The sequence below is a fragment of the Oncorhynchus mykiss genome, chromosome 30, assembly GCF_013265735.2.
Source record: "Oncorhynchus mykiss isolate Arlee chromosome 30, USDA_OmykA_1.1, whole genome shotgun sequence".
Taxonomy (NCBI): Eukaryota; Metazoa; Chordata; class Actinopteri; order Salmoniformes; family Salmonidae; genus Oncorhynchus; species Oncorhynchus mykiss.
This window is the reverse complement of record NC_050570.1, coordinates 9,795,930-9,816,159: the sequence shown is the minus strand read 5'-3', so window position 1 is coordinate 9,816,159 and position 20,230 is coordinate 9,795,930. Positions and strand designations below refer to the sequence as shown.

The following is a 20,230-nucleotide window of genomic DNA, read 5'->3' as shown; positions in this document are numbered from 1 at the left end:
CCCACGCCATACATAAGCCCACGCCATACATAAGCCCACGCCATACATAAGCCCACGCCATACATAAGCCCACGCCATACATAGGCCCACGCCATACATAAACTGTGCGCTCATGAAAGAACAATAAAACTCTGTCCGGAAAACACCCTCCATTCACCTTTTATGGTGACAATAACACCCTCCATTCACCTTTTATGGTGACAATAACACCCTCCATTCACCTTTTATGGTGTATACTTTGGCACAATTGGAATTAGGCCACGGCAGTGTGTAAAAGGAAGGGAAATAACATATTTGATCACATTTCTGAAGGGAGCTGGAAAAATAATTTACAGTGACTTTTTAAAACAAACATGCTGTCAATATCGGATGCCTGTCTGTGCATTCTGCAAGATTGATTGTCCAGTAGTGGCCAAAAGTTTTGAGTGACACAAATATTAATTTCCACAAAGTTTGCTGCTTCAGTGTCTTTAGATATTTTTGTCAGATGTTACTATGGAATACTGAAGTATAATTGCAAGCATTTCATAAGTGTCAAAGGCTTTTATTGACAATTACATGAAGTTGATGCAAAGAGTCAATCAATATTTGTAGTGTTGACCCTTCTTTTTCAAGACCTCTGCAATCTGCCCTGGCATGCTGTCAATTAACTTCCTGACTGATGGCAGCCCATTCTTGCATACTCAATGCTTGGAGTTTGTCAGAATTTGTGGGTTTTTCTCAATGGGATTAAGGTCTGGGGAGTTTACTGGCCATGGACCAAAAATATTGCTGTTTTGTTCCCCTGAGCCACTTAGTTATCACTTTTGCCTTATGGCAAGGTGCTCCATCATGCTGAAAAAGGCATTATTTGTTACCAAACTGTTGCTGGATGGTTGGGAGAAGTTGCTCTCGGAGGATGTGTTGGTACCATTCTTTATTCATGGCTGTGTTCTTAGGAAAAATTGTGAGTGAGCCCACTCCCTTGGCTGAGAAGCAGCCCCACACATGAATGGTCTCAGGATGCTTTACTGTTGACATGACACAGGACTGATGGTAGCGCTCAACTTGTTTTCTCCGGACAAGCTTTTTTCCGGATGCCCAAAACAATCGGAAAGGGTATTCATCAGAGAAAATTACTTTACCCCAGTCGTTAGCAGTCCAATCCCTGTACCTTTTGCAGAATATCAGTCTGTCCCCAATGTTTTTCCTGGAGAGAAGTGGCTTCTTTGCTGCCCTTCTTGACACCAGGCCATCCTCCAAAAGTATTTGCCTCACTGTGCGTGCAGATGCACTCACACCTGCCTGCTGCCATTCCTGAGCAAGCTCTGTACTGGTGGTTCCCCGATCCCGCAGCTGAATCAACTTTAGGAGACAGTCCTGGCGCTTGCTGGACTTTCTTGGGCGCCCTGAAGCCTTCTTCACAACAATTGAACCGCTCTCCTTGAAGTTCTTGATGATCCAATAAATGGTTGATTTAGGTGCAATCTTACTGGTAGCAATATCCTTGCCTGTGAAGCCCTTTTTGTGCAAAACAATGATGACGGAGTGTGTTTCCTTGCAGGTAACCATGGTTGACAGAGGAAGAACAATGATTCCAAGCACCACCATCCTTTTGAAGCTTCCAGTCTGTTATTCAAACTCAATCAGCATGACAGAGTGATCTCCAGCCTTGTCCTCGTCAACACTCACACCTGTGTTAACGAGAGAATCACTGACAGGATGTCAGCTGGTCCTTTTGTGGCAGGGCTGAAATACAGTGGAAATTTTTGGGGGGATTCAGTTCATTTGCATGGCAAATAGGGACTTTGCAATTAATTGATCATCTAATCACTCTTCATAACATTCTGGAGTATATGCAAATTGCCATCATACAAACTGAGGCAGCAGACTTTGTGAAAATTAATATTTGTGTCATTCTCAAAACTTTTGGCCACGACTGTATATCGGAGACCAGAACAACCGGCTACAGCTCACACTTCTATACAAAGGATGACATGTTGTTCAATATTTGGTTTATCAATAGATTATTGTGTTTCCTGCCTTGGTATAGGCTCTGAGATGAAATAGGCCATGATGTCACACTCCTATCGCACAGCAGTGCTGTAGCCTACCCATACTGTCAAGTATTTTATATAAGCAGTAATTTCTGCTGTATCTGACAAAGGACCGTGACAGTGTCTGAAAAAGAAAACAAAGGATGGCAGAATAGGTGTGGACCTGGTGTGGTGTGGACCTGGTGTGGTGTGGACCTGGTGTGGTGTGGACCTGGTGTGGTGTGGACCTAGTGTGGTGTGGACCTGGTGTGGTGTGGACCTGGTGTGGTGTGGACCTGGTGTGGTGTGGACCTAGTGTGGTGTGGACCTGGTGTGGTGTGGACCTGGTGTGGTGTGGACCTGGTGTGGACCTGGTGTGGTGTGGACCTGGTGTGGTGTGGACCTGTCAGCAGAACTTTTGAATTCAACACTGTTTTGCATTCACTTTTCCCCCCAACCTAAATAGGCTGGACTGCCCACTAATTCTGAAATATTGTCTAAGGCTATGTAAAACAATTTGAAGTTTCACTAGGCTAGACACAGTAGTAGCATACATACTTCCAAGTAGAATATCAACTGTCTTGATGTTCACCTGTTAAATGTGTCTGTAGGCCATAAACCACACTGCCTATGAGATACAGTGCCTTGCGAAAGTATTCGGCCCCCTTGAACTTTTACAGCGATTACAGCTGTAAGTCGCTTGGGGTATGTCTCTATCAGTTTTGCACATCGAGAGACTGAAATGTTTTCCCATTCCTCCTTGCAAAACAGCTCGAGCTCAGTGAGGTTGGATGGAGAGCATTTGTGAACAGCAGTTTTCAGTTCTTTCCACAGATTCTCGATTGGATTCAGGTCTGGACTTTGACTTGGCCATTCTAACACCTGGATATGTTTATTTTTGAACCATTCCATTGTAGATTTTGTTTTATGTTTTGGATCATTGTCTTGTTGGAAGACAAATCTCCGTCCCAGTCTCAGGTCTTTTGCAGACTCCATCAGGTTTTCTTCCAGAATGGTCCTGTATTTGGCTCCATCCATCTTCCCATCAATTTTAACCATCTTCCCTGTCCCTGCTGAAGAAAAGCAGGCCCAAACCATGATGCTGCCACCACCATGTTTGACAGTGGGGATGGTGTGTTCAGCTGTGTTGCTTTTAGGCCAAACATAACGTTTTGCATTGTTGCCAAAAAGTTCAATTTTGGTTTCATCTGACCAGAGCACCTTCTTCCACATGTTTGGTGTGTCTCCCAGGTGGCTTGTGGCAAACTTTAAACAACACTTTTTATGGATATCTTTAAGAAATGGCTTTCTTCTTGCCACTCTTCCATAAAGGCCAGATTTGTGCAATATACGACTGATTGTTGTCCTATGGACAGAGTCTCCCACCTCAGCTGTAGATCTCTGCAGTTCATCCAGAGTGATCATGGGCCTCTTGGCTGCATCTCTGATCAGTCTTCTCCTTGTATGAGCTGAAAGTTTAGAGGGACGGCCAGGTCTTGGTAGATTTGCAGTGGTCTGATACTCCTTCCATTTCAATATTAGCGCTTGCACAGTGCTCCTTGGGATGTTTAAAGCTTGGGAAATCTTTTTGTATCCAAATCCGGCTTTAAACTTCTTCACAACAGTATCTCGGACCTGCCTGGTGTGTTCCTTGTTCTTCATGATGCTCTCTGCGCTTTTAACGGACCTCTGAGACTATCACAGTGCAGGTGCATTTATACAGAGACTTGATTACACACAGGTGGATTGTATTTATCATCATTAGTCATTTAGGTCAACATTGGATCATTCAGAGATCCTCACTGAACTTCTGATGAGAGTTTGCTGCACTGAAAGTAAAGGGGCTGAATAATTTTGCACGCCCAATTTTTCAGTTTTTGATTTGTTAAAAAAGTTTGAAATATCCAATAAATGTCGTTCCACTTCATGATTGTGTCCCACTTGTTGTTGATTCTTCACAAAAAAATACAGTTTTATATCTTTATGTTTGAAGCCTGAAATGTGGCAAAAGGTCGCAAAGTTCAAGGGGGCCGAATACTTTCGCAAGGCACTGTATAGGTCAATGTATAGCCTATCTATTTACATAGACCCAATTAAACGAGAGATGCGCATGTTGATTTGTTATATGGGTACTTCAGGAATATGAACCCATCACGGCCAGAAAATGTAAGGAATATATTCTGCAATGGTTATGAAAATAAAATAAAATAAATTATTATGTCTAATTAGTTTAAATCAAAAAAATATAACGCCCTCGATTTATTTTAGTTCTTCTCACTAATGGCAAATGGCTGCATTATGTATTTTCTGAATACGTGTGTCATCATAGCCCCCATTGGTATGTAGTGTAATACTTACAATACAATAATTCATCCACTAGATTAGAAGGTGTGCACACGCATGGTTTAAAAGTTTGTGTGCAGGAAAGGACATGCTCACGTCAACATTTGCAGGATAACTGCGGCACACATTTTGGGGTATATTTTGTACGTTTGCTCGGTTTATCAATGAGGCCCCTGGAACTCCTGGCATCGTACATTTTTATTCCTGCTTTTTTCAAAGACGGAATCATTATAAAAGAGAAAATACATTTTCTCAATCAGTCATTGACTGATGTCTTAACTTGCGAGGTGCAGACAAAGGCACTGATGTCTTAACTTGCGAGGTGCAGACAAAGGCACTGATGTCTTAACTTGCGAGGTGCAGACAAAGGCACTGATGTCTTAACTTGCGAGGTGCAGACAAAGGCACTGATGTCTTAACTTGCGAGGTGCAGACAAAGGCATGTGTCAAAAAAATCCTCTGGAAGAAAACTGCTGAATTTGTTGGTCTCCTTGGTTTTAGCCAATGACGTGCTGACTTTTGGATTGTTGACAGAGTGAGATGGCCGAGTAGTAGTGACTGAGTAGTGACTGAGTAGTGACTGAATATTGACTGGCCGTCAGTGAAACGTAAAGCCCTCTTATTCCACTGCAGCATAAATGTCTTAATTAGTAGATTGTCATAATACCTCATTAGCTGTTTGGAAGACAGAAGGTGGCAGCAGATTTAGTTCAGAGAACTTTGCTTTGCATCTTCAACTTCCAGTCAAAACAATCCTAAATGATGAGACCTGCAACCGGAAATGGCTATGAACAGGTTATAAGGGTATGAACAGGCTATGAATGGTCTCCAGGAATGATGAGATATGCAGCATCAATGGGCTATAAACAGGTTATTAACAGGCTATGAACAGGCTATGGTTGGTCTCCAGGAATGAGACATGCAGCATGAACCTGCTATGAACAGGTTGTAAACAGGCTATGAATGGTCTCCAGACCAGGAAGCTTACATTCCCCGACACCGTCTTCCACGAGCACGCCAGCCGACAGAATGCAGAAAGGGTAACTAGGAAAATATCAACACTTGACTTGGATCAAAATGGAAAACAAATCATAATGAAGCTAAGCTTGGCTTTCCCATGTGTCAGGCGAAGAAAAATGGCCTTCCTTATGGAACAAAAGAGGCGCTGTAGAAGAAAGCTGTGAACAAGTTACCATATCAAATAACAAAACATAGACTAGCTTTTGTAAGGCTCCACTCCCACGCATTTCATTGTGTGCTCTACGCACGGTCAAAAGGCTGACACCAGACGTGGCCAACAAAGAGTGAGAAGGTGTTGATGTTTGTCTGTCTGCGCCACATCGTCTCCAGGTGGACATGTGTGTGTCACCTCGAGAGTTCTCTTGAGTCGCTGGGAGCAACGCTGCTTTTGGCTCGATCATTGCACACCACAGTGGTTACCACCTGCAAGGCTGTCTAAGTGGTATTTCTATTTATCATCATGTTATTACTAGTGTTAATACCGTTTGTGTTCAAGAACATACTGTTAACAATGGTTTGCAAGAATTAGATGTTGAGTTAAGAGCTTTTTTAAATGTATGTGTTCCATGAATCCTATTGGCAGAGCTGGATTTGAACCTCCAGCCTGAGCAGTGCACCATTGACAAATGGCTCTTTTACAAGATCCTGTGATTTGTTCTCTGTGGTATTAACATACTGTACATTTAGAGTTAGTCTTATTCTGGATGTGGTTGAAAAAGGGAAATGTGCTGAAATGTTGTAGCGAGGGTTTGTGGTTTGGCCTCCCATGCAGTTACCATGAGCCTCTCTGACCATCTGAAAGGGCTGCTGAAGCTGGGACACACCACACAGAGAATAATACACACAGATGGATACACTGGCATAAAACACACACGCACGCACGCACGCACGCACGCACGCACACACACACACACACACACACACACACAAAAGTATTCCAAGGTCTTGTAGAGACAGGGCCTTGTGTGGGTGGGGTCTCACCACAAAGATGGAATATGTATTGATATGTGCCATAGTATGTGTGGTCATGTCGAGATGTTGTGCAACATATTTTGGTGCCTGGATGAAAAGCTCCAGCCTTCAGCTTTACCAGCCCACACTTCACCACTTGCACAGTGGCCACTACTAATGGGGCGGGGCGGCACCGCTCAGGGTGTGAGGCCTCAAACGGGTATGTGGTCAGAGCGCCTGGGGAAGGATGCTGGTTCCACCCAGCATGCCCCTATAGCCGACGCTCATTGGTCGGTGGCCAGCTGTCAATGCAGGCTGTTCCCGTGGTTTACAGCTTGGAGAGAGGCCTTTAATCAAACTGTGGTCATTATGAGGTGGTGGTGAGAGCTGGGACCACAGTAAGACTGGCTATGTTTGGAGGCCTGGGAGGGGCCTACAGTAAGAATGGCTCTGTTTGGAGGCCTGGGAGGGGCCCACAGTAAGACTGGCTCTGTTTGGAGGCCTGGGAGGGGCCCATATTAACACTGGCTCTGTTTGGAGGCCTGGGAGGGGGATGGGCCCTCAGTATGACTGGCTCTATTTGGAGGACTGGGAGGGGGATGGTCTCACAGTAAGACTGACTCTGTTTGGAGGCCTGGGAGGGAGATGGGCCCACAGTAAGAAGCTCTGTTTGGAGGCCTGGGAGGGAGATGGGCCCACAGTAAGAAGCTCTGTTTGGAGGCCTGGGAGGGGGATGGGCCCACAGTAAGACTGGCTCGGTTTGGAGGCTTGGGAGGGAGATGGGCCCACAGTAAGAAGCTCTGTTTGGAGGCCTGTGAGGGGGATGGGCCAGGGGGAAAGGGATGGGGCCTACAATAAGACTGGCTCTGTTTGTGAAAGGGGTGGGGCCCACAGTAAGACTGGCTCTGTTTGGAGGCCTGAGAGGGGGATAGGCCAGGGGGAAAGGGATGGGGCCTACAATAAGACTGGCTCTGTTTGGAGGCCTGAGAGGGGGATAGGCCAGGGGGAAAGGGATGGGGCCTACAATAAGACTGGCTCTGTTTGGAGGCCTGAGAGGGGGATAGGCCAGGGGGAAAGGGATGGGGCCTACAATAAGACTGGCTCTGTTTGGAGGCCTGAGAGGGGGATAGGCCAGGGGGAAAGGGTTGGGAAACCCAGAATAGAAATGCACTAGTACACTTTGATTGACAACCCTACATTTGAGCATGACTAGGTGTATAACATGGTAGTCTGTTTTTATGAGTCCAACGATGGGACACAGTTCAAGAGACAAGTAGTAGGCTACATGTTTCTCCCATGCCTTATTTGTGTACAGTTGCTGGGCTGCTGAGTTATACTGTTTTTGGATGACAGAGTATTGAACAGGGGTTTTGGCACCAGTACAGCTGACGGGGCTGGACTGCTACTGGACTGCATGTGACCTCATGTATACGATATGACTGATGGAAGTTGAGGTCCACTGTATCAAAGGGTAACTCAACCCCCCCTTCTTGTAACGGTAGCAGTGTGTACAGCAGCCCATCTGAATAGAATTACAGGCATTTCATGGGACCCAACTCTTGTGCTTTTAGCACCGCTAATGCTAACCTTGTGTTACCAGGCCTTTCAGCACCCGCAGTAACGTTAGCCTTGTGTTAGCATTCACCATGAGAAACCACTAACCAACTCACCTACAATTCGACCACAGAGTGGTTCCTCTGGCTTGCCGGACTTACAAAGATTTAAAAGCAAGTGTAGCTATAGGAGAAGTACTTTTCTGTAGCCTCCCAACTTCTTGGTTCCCTCTGTAAGGACCTCCCTTCAGGAGGACTGGAAAATAGCTGCCTCAGCTGGCTGTGCAGTGTAGCCTCCTTCTCAGGGAGCTTACACTGTGTCCCCCTTTTTAATATGGCAAATATAGGCTGGCTTGTGATGTCAATTGTTATTGCTGGATGCATGCTGTAGGAAAAATCCCATCTGCTTTTCTAAAGAGCCACAGTGACAAGAAGCTTATGTCATAAAGACTCTATTGTGGCAGCCCAGGTCTCTGTGTTGAAGTGTTGCTCGCTTAACTCGTACCCTACATTGTTAAACTTCACGTGTGTTTCCCGCCACTCTCAACACACAATGGGCCCTGTGCCTGCTTGTTCATGGTGCACACAGGAAAAGGGTTAAGCGCCAACCTTTTGTGAGACAGATTGGTGAAAAAGAGCAGCCATAAATTATTATGTCATTGTGTAACACACTTCTATAAGAGGTAGGGTCAGATGAAACATGATAATGATGGGTGCTTTTGATGGTGTCGAACAACTTCAAAAGACATACGCCCCCTTTCTGACAGGCAATTGAAAGCCCCCCCCCCCCCCAAACAGACAATCAGAAGAGTGAAGAACTCACGTGTTTCACGTACACACAATATTAGGATCCGTGGGAATGATGAAGTTAGCAAAGTGGATACCTTGAGGATCGATATATCTTTGTTTGCCTCTTATCTAATCACACCCTCTCAAGCACACCCATTCCTACTTGACCTGTTTAACCTCCTTAGGGTCGTTCCGCCAAATTTGCATTTCACTTGATTAAAGTATTGGTCAGCACCCTAGAAGCTTGTCTTTAGAAAAAAGGTAGTAGAGACAGTAAAGAGACCGTAAAGAGACTGTGAAGAGACTGTGACAAGACTGTGGCGATGCTGAAAACTGGGGCACCACAAGGTACAGTCCTCACCCCTTTGAGAAAGCAGCTTCAGAACCCCACTCTAAAGACGAGGAACTTTACAGTGAAAACGCTTGTCTGACATTTCCTGACTTAAAACCTCTTGATGCACCCATCCCGTTAGCGGGATCATTTTAGTCAACATCCGCTGAATTGCAGAGCGCCAAATTCAAATTAAATTACTAAAAATATTAAATTCTCATGAAATCACAAGTGCAATATAGCAAAACACAGCTTAGCTTGTTGTTAATCCACCTGGCATGTCAGATTTCAAAAAAGCTTTTCGGCGAAAGCATACCAAGCGTTTATGTAAGGACATCTCTCTCAGTAGACAAAACATTACAAACAGCTAGCAGCCAAGTAGATTGGTCACGAAAGTCAATAAAAGCAATAAAATGAATCGCTTACATTTTATGATCTTCGGATGTTTGCACTCACTTAACTCCCAGTTACACAATAAATGTTCCTTTTGTTCCATAAAGATTATTTTTATATCCAAAATACCTCTATTTGGTTGGCTCGTTATGTTTAGAAATCCACAGGCTCAAGCGGTCACGACATCGCAGACGAAAATTCCAAATAGTATCCGTAAAGTTCGTAGAAACATGTCAAACCTTTTTATAACCAATCTTCAGGTTGTTTTTACAATATATAATCGATAATATTTCAACCGGGACAAAAGGAGAGAGAGAGAAATGTCTGCTCCAAGCTGTTGCGCATGCAAAACGCTGCTGGCACCCAGCCATACAATGACGCGATGTGATCTTTCTCGCTCATTTTTCAAAATAAAAGCCTGAAACTATGTCTAAAGACTGTTCACACCATGGGGAAGCCATAGGAAAGAGAATATGGTTGATATCCCTTTAAATGGAGCGAAGGCAGGCAATGGAACAGAGAGCTTTCAGGAAAAACAGCACTTCCGGGTTGGATTTTCCTCAGGTTTTCACCTGCAATATCAGTTCTGTTATACTCACAGACAATATTTTGACAGTTTTGGAAACTTTAGAGTATCTTCTATCCCCATCTGACAATTATATGCATATTCTAGATTCTGGGCCTGAGAAATAGGCAGTTTCCTTTGGGTATGTTTTTAATGTTTTTAAATACTGCCCCCTACACTCAGGAGGTTTAAGAAAGATTAGTCTAACTCCCCCATCTCAAAGACTAGTCTAACTCCCCCATCTCAAAGAATAGTCTAGCTCTCCCATCTCAAAGACTAGTCTAGCTCTCCCATCTCAAAGACTAGTCTAGCTCTCCCATCTCAAAGAATATTCTAACTCCCCCATCTCAACTCCCCAACACACCTTGCGTTCCATCATATGGTGGGTTTGTGTTCCCCACTAAATAATTTCCCTGTCTCGCAGATTAAGCCCACTGGAGAATTAGCTAGACCAGGGATGGGCAACTAGTCTAGCGGCCAGCTATCTAAATTTAGTAATCATGGTCAAATTATCGGAATTGCAGCTCATTGTCCTTTTCACCCCATAGTTAAAGGAAAATTGTTATAAAATTGCTAAATCTTCTATCCGACACATGGAACATTTTGTAGAATTGCAGCAAACTTGCTTTAAAACTGCACCATTTTCTCTACACCCCATGGCAAAATGTGTAGATTTGCACAAAATTAACTTTAGTTTCCCCTGTTCCCCACTGGACTCATTTACATTTATAGCACACAGCAATTAATTACAGGCCTGCTCTGGCCTTGTAAATTAAAGCATGGCGGTTGCTAATTGCCCTGACAGTTTAAAGAGTTTGATACAGGGCCATGACACAGTCGACCTGTTGATGCTGTATAACCTCAGTTTGATACAGTGCTGTCAAGGTCTGACACTGCTCTGGGATCTGTTCCCTTGGTTGTGTTTTGTGGTCTTTATGGGTTCTTCTGATATCTCCACACAGGTCAGGAACTGTTTCTTTGTGTTTTTCTCCCTCTGACTTTTGTATTCGTACTTTCAAAGGTTTCAAGTTAAGGTGCATCTCTTTTGGTATTGTTATCACTCTGATTTACGGTCTGTATGAGTTCATAGGTCTGCCTTTCAGGGTGTGTCAGGGGTCTGTCAGGGGTCTGTTTTCCCAGAACTCTGTTTGGGGCCAAGAATCCACTTTTTCCAAATGGTAGGTCTTTTAATGCGAAGACTGTCGGGCTCCTCAACCGACTCCCTCACAGGGCTCCTCGACCGACTCCCTCACAGGTCCTCCTTTCTTCTCTCTCACACAATGATGTACTTGTGCATACCTCTCCAGAACCAACAAAAGAAGAGAAATCCTATTCATGACTCTCTCTGACATTCACCCTTGTTTTTACAACGTTCGGTGAGCATTTGCAGAGTGGAACAGGCTTTGTCTTGAAGACCAGGGGAACAATAGCAGCGAGCATAATGTAATCTTGCCTAAGTGTACCGAGCGAGGGTGAGGTTGAGACTGATGTGTTGCCACTTGCCCCTCACCTCTGCAATATTTCATGTTAACAACTGCTTCAATAATGCTTGTTGTCAGTTAAGCCAGTCTAGTGTTAACTAGGTCTTTTGTGAGCGTGCTCCAAAGCTTTTCAGTCATGCAAGGCATCCCTTACCTTGTTCCCCTCATTAAAGTGTTGACTTGGAATTCTCATCCATACTCACATCTTGGTTGTGTTCAGTGGGCACCAAGAAAGCATTCCGAAACTGAGAGATACTATTTAAAAACAATGTTTTAAGAAAGCATGTTTCTACAGTCCTAATGTCCTAATGAACACAACCCTGGTAGCTTGAGTGAAATGAGTGAAAGAGCGGCTTTGAAAACGGGACATCAACCAGTAGCACAAATAGTGAGTTCTCAGTGGATCCAGTGACCAGCACATCATTTATGGATCAATTGACCTCTATTCTAGTTTAATTGACCTCTATTCTAGTTTAATTGACCTCTATTCTAGTTTAATTGACCTCTATTCTAGTTTAATTGACCAGGTGATTAGCTTGTGGTGCAACATACATTATCTGAGTAGAGCTGTGCTTGACATCGCAACGCCTCATTGACCTCGCAATGTCGAAGCTCATGGGCTGCAAGCGTTATCGAGACGCTCTCTGTCTACACAGTGTCTCTTTGTCTCCCCTTTTCTGAGCGGCATTGACAACTGGGACGAAACAGCACATGGATGTTTTGATGTGTTGGATGTGTGTGTGAATGCGTGTATTCATGTGTTGCACCATGTGTGTTTCTCTCCACAGATTTTTTTCTGGTTGTTCCACTGTGCTGTGTTTCCCCTAGTCCCTGTCTGTCTCTTGACAAAAGGTATAATTTTACTACTTGAACTTTTGCCGAACATGTAGCTAGCTAGTCTACCCTCTCATTTCACCATTGCCAGATCCTCACTCAGACAGGTGTGTTCCATAGCTGCCTGAACGTTCGCCTAACATGGACAGTAATATTTTACAGCTGCTGGAACCATTGCCAAACAGGTAGCAGCCATATCCCAGTTGTCAGGGGAGGCCCAGGACAGCTTCATCTCTCCCTTGCATGTCAAGACCTTAGAGTGGATGTGGGAAGTGTGTGTGTGTGTGTGTGTGTGTGTGTGTGTGTGTGTGTGTGTGTGTGTGGTGAGGGGGGGGGGGGGGGGGGGGACTGGTTGTGTCGGCTTGTCTGTGTGTATGTGCATGAGATGAGTGTGTTTATGTCTGTGCTTACATGTGCATGAGAGTGCAGGTGTGTGTCTGTGTGTGTTTGTGTGTGCGTGTGTGTTTGTCTGTCTGTGTGTGTGGATCCTGACTGTCAGCCCAATGCTCCGACCAGCTGTGGCTGAGTGAGACTGGAAGGGGTCCAGTGGGTAGTAACTAAATGATCTGCTGGATATTCTCTGAGGAGAAGGCCTTCCTTTGTTTTTCTGGGTTTTCCTGAGCAAATTTATAGACCTAAATTAATAAGGTTATCATAGCAGTGTTCTGGGCCTCTCTCCATCGCCTTTTTGCACACATGTACATGAAAACACATGAACACACACTCACACACACACACACACACACACACACACACACACACACACACACACACACACACACACCGTTCCGTGGCTTGTTCTTGTCTTCCTGGGTAGCCAGCTGTCTTTCTGATTAACAATCGTCCTCCAGGTGTTGAGGCCACCAGCGGCAGACGATAGAGTGGCGAGGGTGTGTTGAGCGGTGGAGAAAAAGAGGAGAGAAAGAGAGAATAACTGGTTCTGCAGATATTTGGAACGTGTTCAGACGAGCTGACAGGTTGAGAGTGTGAACGGCAGTCGAGGGACCTCGACTTAGGGCAAAACATTTTTTTTTTATGTGGCAGTGATTGTTTTGAAACTGACTTTGAAACAGGCTCCGGGGTAAAGTGTTGGCTAGGTACAGATCTAGGATCAGCATGCCCTCCTCCAATCCTATCCTCAACCTTTAGTAATATAAATGCAAAACTGACCCAAGATCAGTGACTAGGAGCAACTTCACCCTATTCCATGAAACAGAGATATGAGTTGGATGGTTCTAGCTATATTTTCTGCTGAGTATTTGTTAAGTAGTTTAGGATCTCCCTAGAACACAAGGGCTCTGGGTTGTTCTTGTTTGAATTGCTCTAAATTGTGCCCTCAGAGAAAATAAGTTGGTTCTAAGAGAAAATAATTCTCTAGATTTAAGCCATGAATAAAATATAATGTGCCTTGTATTTGCTTCTTTCCTTCATTGTTCTTAATTAGCTTCAAATTGTAAAATCACAGGCATGTTTGTTTCGACCGGTTTATGCATTGCTCTTAGTTTCAGTATAAAGTTTACTTTGATGTCAGTTGGAGGCTGGATGTGTGTGTATTCCATGATTTTGTTTTTTCTCTCTCTCTCTCTCTCTCTCTCTCTCTCTCTCTCTCTCTCTCTCTCTCTCCTGCTTTGATGTATTTATTTGTTGCCGTGGCGCCACAAACCCAGGTAGTTTGAGATGCGTGTGGATCAATTGAGGTTGACCCTAGTAACTTGCGGTAACCAGCAGAGCCACAGGCGGGAGAAAAGCTATTTAGAAGCTAAATAGTCGCACACGACTAGTTGGTATGTTTCCACTGATGTGTGAGAGCAGTGTCGGGCAGTGACTCTTCGTTACGTCCCAAATGGCATCCTATTCCCAATGTAGTGCACTACTTTTGACCAGAGCCCTATTCCCTATGTAGTGCACTACTTTTGATCAGAGCCCTATTCCCTATGTAGTGCACTACTTTTGACCAGAGCCCATAGAGTTCTGGTCAAGAGTAGTACATCCTATAGGGACTAGGGTGCCGCCTTCTTAACCCTCCAGATTTATGAGGACAGAGGGACCTATCTCGGCGGCCTCGACAGTAATTCCCGTTACGAGAAGGCTTAACAAATGCCCAACTTCAAAGCTGTGTTCAATAATCTTAATGTTGGGTGTGTTGCTGGGTTTGTGTGCCTGCATACAGTGTGCGTTGTCATTTATGTGCTGCCGTGTGTGTGCACCATTACGTTACACTGCCTCTCCTGTCCAACATTGAGGCTCTCTGTTGGATAGGCAGCAGGTATAGAAGCACATTGCATGCCTATATGCATAGCTATAGATGGAGACGCTAGATAAACAACTAGAAGAAGTGTAGTTTATTAAAAATGCTCTGACATTTAGTTTTTAGAGGCACACACTGAGCGAATCCTAATTATACACACAGAACCCAATGAGATATTTCTCATTACAATCAAAACAATAGCAGATGAAGTGACAATTCTGTGTGGCCTGGGAGGACTGTGTCAGTGTTGGCGTGGGTTCGATTCCGACCCACTGCCTATGTTACACTCTTCTCCTATCTCTTCTCTGGCCAATAAAGAATACACAAATCACACTCCATGAACAAATGTCAACATGGCATAAAGGCAATCAAGTGTGCAAGATATGACCCTGTAATCATTGTATGCTGTCCATGTGTGTATGCATTTTTTATATCAATGTAATGACGTGATTGTTTGCAGTGGTGTAAAGTACTTAAGTAGTACTTTCAAATATTTTTACTTAAGTCGTTTTTTGGGGGTATCTGTACTTTACTATTTACATTTGACAACATTTACTTTTACTTCACTAAATTCCTGAAAAGAATAAAGTACTTTTTACTCCATGCATTTTCCCTGACCCCTAAAAGTACTAGTTACATTCTAGAATGTTTAGAAGGACAGGAATATGGTCCAATTCACACACTTCTCAAGAGAACTTCCCTGGTCATCCTGTCTCTGATCTGGTGGACTCACTAAACACAAATGCTTTGTTTGTAAATAATGGTCTGAGTGTTGGAGTGTGCCCCTGGCTATCCAAACATTTTTAAAACAAGAACATGGTGCTGTCTGCTTTGCTTAATATAAGGAATTAGAAATTATTTATACTTTTACTATCCTATCCTTTTGATGGGATTTTACTCAAGTATGTTAATTGGATACTTTTTCCACCACTGATTGTTGTTTTTAAATTATCTCTTGTTTTTGCTCTTTTTTAGGAGACGTTCATGAATCCAATTCTGACCCACCAGTGAGCTGAAGGTGTTGAAGTCTCTCTACTGCTGTAAGTGTTAAGTCTATTCTAATTTCTACTCTGTAAGACATTATCTTAAAGGGATAGTTGACTTGATTTAAGTTAAGCTTATTCTAGATGTTGCTAAATAACCAGCTAAAGAATTTAAAAACTGTTTGGAGGAATTGACAATGCCTTAGGGAAGTCGGGGGAAAAAAGTAGAAACTTTCTCTTTAAAGCATGGGATTTCTTGGTGCATATGTTATGCCACAAAGGAATGCACCTGTCTTGTATGAATGGTCATGTCAGTGGCGCACACTCCTTTTTATTTCTGCGTGTTGTCACGTTTCAGGTGAACAAACTGTACCTGACTTTGTACGTGTCCGTTAGTTTGCCTTCGTCGTTCACATACAGAGTGCTTTTGATAGCTTCCCCGTATGGATCTGGACCACCACTCTGGTCAGGGTGTTTCTCTGTATTCACTCAATAGGAGCTTTCAGTGTGGCGTAGAAAGGCCTCTTTTAAAGACACACAGGTAGGCAACACTCCAGAAACCTGTCAGCGCTACATTACAGTAGGCTTTTAATGGACTTTCTCCCTGTCTACGTTACAGTAGGCTTTTAATGGACTTTCTCCCTGTCTACATTACAGTAGGCTTTTAATGGACTTTCTCCCTGTCTACATTACAGTAGGCTTTTAATGGACTTTCTCCCTGTCTACATTACAGTAGGCTTTTAATGGTCTTTCTCCCTGTCTACATTACAGTAGGCTTTTAATGGTCTTTCTCCCTGTCTACATTACAGTAGGCTTTTAATGGACTTTCTCCCTGTCTACATTACAGTAGGCTTTTAATGGTCTTTCTCCCTGTCTACATTACAGTAGGCTTTTAATGGTCTTTCTCCCTGTCTACATTACAGTAGGCTTTTAATGGACTTTCTCCCTGTCTACATTACAGTAGGCTTTTAATGGACTTTCTCCCTGTCTACGTTACAGTAGGCTTTTAATGGACTTTCTCCCTGTCTACATTACAGTAGACTTTTAATGGACTTTCTCCGTGTCTACGTTACAGTAGGCTTTTAATGGACTTTCTCCCTGTCTACATTACAGTAGGCTTTTAATGGTCTTTCTCCCTGTCTACATTACAGTAGGCTTTTAATGGACTTTCTCCCTGTCTACGTTACAGTAGGCTTTTAATGGACTTTCTCCCTGTCTACATTACAGTAGGCTTTTAATGGACTTTCTCCCTGTCTACATTACAGTAGGCTTTTAATGGACTTTCTCCCTGTCTACATTACAGTAGGCTTTTAATGGACTTTCTCCCTGTCTACATTACAGTAGGCTTTTAATGGTCTTTCTCCCTGTCTACATTACAGTAGGCTTTTAATGGACTTTCTCCCTGTCTACATTACAGTAGGCTTTTAATGGTCTTTCTCCCTGTCTACATTACAGTAGGCTTTTAATGGTCTTTCTCCCTGTCTACATTACAGTAGGCTTTTAATGGACTTTCTCCCTGTCTACATTACAGTAGGCTTTTAATGGACTTTCTCCCTGTCTATGTTACAGTAGGCTTTTAATGGTCTTTCTCCCTGTCTACATTACAGTAGGCTTTTAATGGACTTTCTCCCTGTCTACATTACAGTAGGCTTTTAATGGACTTTCTCCCTGTCTACATTACAGTAGGCTTTTAATGGACTTTCTCCCTGTCGACGTTACAGTAGGCTTTTAATGGACTTTCTCCCTGTCTACATTACAGTAGGCTTTTAATGGACTTTCTCCCTGTCTACATTACAGTAGGCTTTTAATGGACTTTCTCCCTGTCTACATTACAGTAGGCTTTTAATGGACTTTCTCCCTGTCTACATTACAGTAGGCTTTTAATGGACTTTCTCCCTGTCTACATTACAGTAGGCTTTTAATGGACTTTCTCCCTGTCTACATTACAGTAGGCTTTTAATGGACTTTCTCCCTGTCTACATTACAGTAGGCTTTTAATGGACTTTCTCCCTGTCTACATTACAGTAGGCTTTTAATGGACTTTCTCCCTGTCTACATTACAGTAGGCTTTTAATGGACTTTCTCCCTGTCTACATTACAGTAGGCTTTTAATGGACTTTCTCCCTGTCTACATTACAGTAGGCTTTTAATGGACTTTCTCCCTGTCTACATTACAGTAGGCTTTTAATGGTCTTTCTCCCTGTCTACATTACAGTAGGCTTTTAATGGACTTTCTCCCTGTCTACATTACAGTAGGCTTTTAATGGACTTTCTCCCTGTCTACATTACAGTAGGCTTTTAATGGACTTTCTCCCTGTCTACATTACAGTAGGCTTTTAATGGACTTTCTCCCTGTCTACATTACAGTAGGCTTTTAATGGACTTTCTCCCTGTCTACATTACAGTAGGCTTTTAATGGACTTTCTCCCTGTCTACATTACAGTAGGCTTTTAATGGACTTTCTCCCTGTCTACATTACAGTAGGCTTTTAATGGACTTTCTCCCTGTCTACATTACAGTAGGCTTTTAATGGACTTTCTCCCTGTCTACATTACAGTAGGCTTTTAATGGACTTTCTCCCTGTCTACATTACAGTAGGCTTTTAATGGACTTTCTCCCTGTCTACATTACAGTAGGCTTTTAATGGACTTTCTCCCTGTCTACATTACAGTAGGCTTTTAATGGACTTTCTCCCTGTCTACATTACAGTAGGCTTTTAATGGACTTTCTCCCTGTCTACATTACAGTAGGCTTTTAATGGACTTTCTCCCTGTCTACATTACAGTAGGCTTTTAATGGTCTTTCTCCCTGTCTACATTACAGTAGGCTTTTAATGGACTTTCTCCCTGTCTACATTACAGTAGGCTTTTAATGGACTTTCTCCCTGTCTACATTACAGTAGGCTTTTAATGGACTTTCTCCCTGTCTACATTACAGTAGGCTTTTAATGGACTTTCTCCCTGTCTACATTACAGTAGGCTTTTAATGGACTTTCTCCCTGTCTACATTACAGTAGGCTTTTAATGGACTTTCTCCCTGTCTACATTACAGTAGGCTTTTAATGGACTTTCTCCCTGTCTACATTACAGTAGGCTTTTAATGGTCTTTCTCCCTGTCTACATTACAGTAGGCTTTTAATGGACTTTCTCCCTGTCTACATTACAGTAGGCTTTTAATGGTCTTTCTCCCTGTCTACATTACAGTAGGCTTTTAATGGTCTTTCTCCCTGTCTACATTACAGTATGCTTTTAATGGACTTTCTCCCTGTCTACATTACAGTAGGCTTTTAATGGTCTTTCTCCCTGTCTACATTACAGTAGGCTTTTAATGGACTTTCTCCCTGTCTACATTACAGTAGGCTTTTAATGGACTTTCTCCCTGTCTACATTACAGTAGGCTTTTAATGGTCTTTCTCCCTGTCTACATTACAGTAGGCTTTTAATGGACTTTCTCCCTGTCTACATTACAGTAGGCTTTTAATGGACTTTCTCCCTGTCTACATTACAGTAGGCTTTTAATGGTCTTTCTCCCTGTCTACATTACAGTAGGCTTTTAATGGTCTTTCTCCCTGTCTACATTACAGTAGGCTTTTAATGGACTTTCTCCCTGTCTACATTACAGTAGGCTTTTAATGGACTTTCTCCCTGTCTACATTACAGTAGGCTTTTAATGGTCTTTCTCCCTGTCTACATTACAGTAGGCTTTTAATGGACTTTCTCCCTGTCTACATTACAGTAGGCTTTTAATGGTCTTTCTCCCTGTCTACATTACAGTAGGCTTTTAATGGACTTTCTCCCTGTCTACATTACAGTAGGCTTTTAATGGTCTTTCTCCCTGTCTACATTACAGTAGGCTTTTAATGGTCTTTCTCCCTGTCTACATTACAGTAGGCTTTTAATGGACTTTCTCCCTGTCTACATTACAGTAGGCTTTTAATGGACTTTCTCCCTGTCTACATTACAGTAGGCTTTTAATGGACTTTCTCCCTGTCTACATTACAGTAGGCTTTTAATGGTCTTTCTCCCTGTCTACATTACAGTAGGCTTTTAATGGACTTTCTCCCTGTCTATGTTACAGTAGGCTTTTAATGGTCTTTCTCCCTGTCTACATTACAGTAGGCTTTTAATGGTCTTTCTCCCTGTCTACATTACAGTAGGCTTTTAATGGTCTTTCTCCCTGTCTACATTACAGTAGGCTTTTAATGGTCTTTCTCCCTGTCTACATTACAGTAGGCTTTTAATGGACTTTCTCCCTGTCTACATTACAGTAGGCTTTTAATGGTCTTTCTCCCTGTCTACATTACAGTAGGCTTTTAATGGTCTTTCTCCCTGTCTACATTACAGTAGGCTTTTAATGGTCTTTCTCCCTGTCTACATTACAGTAGGCTTTTAATGGTCTTTCTCCCTGTCTACATTACAGTAGGCTTTTAATGGACTTTCTCCCTGTCTACATTACAGTAGGCTTTTTAATGGACTTTCTCCCTGTCTACATTACAGTAGGCTTTTAATGGACTTTCTCCCTGTCTACATTACAGTAGGCTTTTAATGGACTTTCTCCCTGTCTACATTACAGTAGGCTTTTAATGGACTTTCTCTCTGTTCGTAATAAAGATATATAGTACAAGTCAAAATTTTGGACACACCTACTCATTCAAGGGTGTTTCTTGATTTTGTACTATTTTCTACATTGTAGAATAATAGTGAAGACATCAAAACTATGAAATA

The 20,230-nt window shown here is 43.0% G+C and overlaps 1 protein-coding gene across 9 annotated transcripts in view; it reads left to right on the top strand.

Moving 5' to 3' along the window:
* LOC110521284 (transcription factor SOX-6) overlaps positions 1-20,230 on the top strand; it is a 200,384-nt gene that overhangs the window by 9,182 nt on the left and 170,972 nt on the right. For 8 of the 9 annotated variants that reach the window (XM_036969424.1, XM_036969427.1, XM_036969421.1 and 5 more), the window contains one exon: positions 15,499-15,563. The gene's annotated coding sequence lies outside the window, so the exon portion shown is untranslated. Of the gene's footprint in view, positions 1-12,229; positions 12,294-15,498; positions 15,564-20,230 lie in introns of all 9 variants that reach the window. The other variant, XM_036969422.1, reaches the window with a different exon arrangement.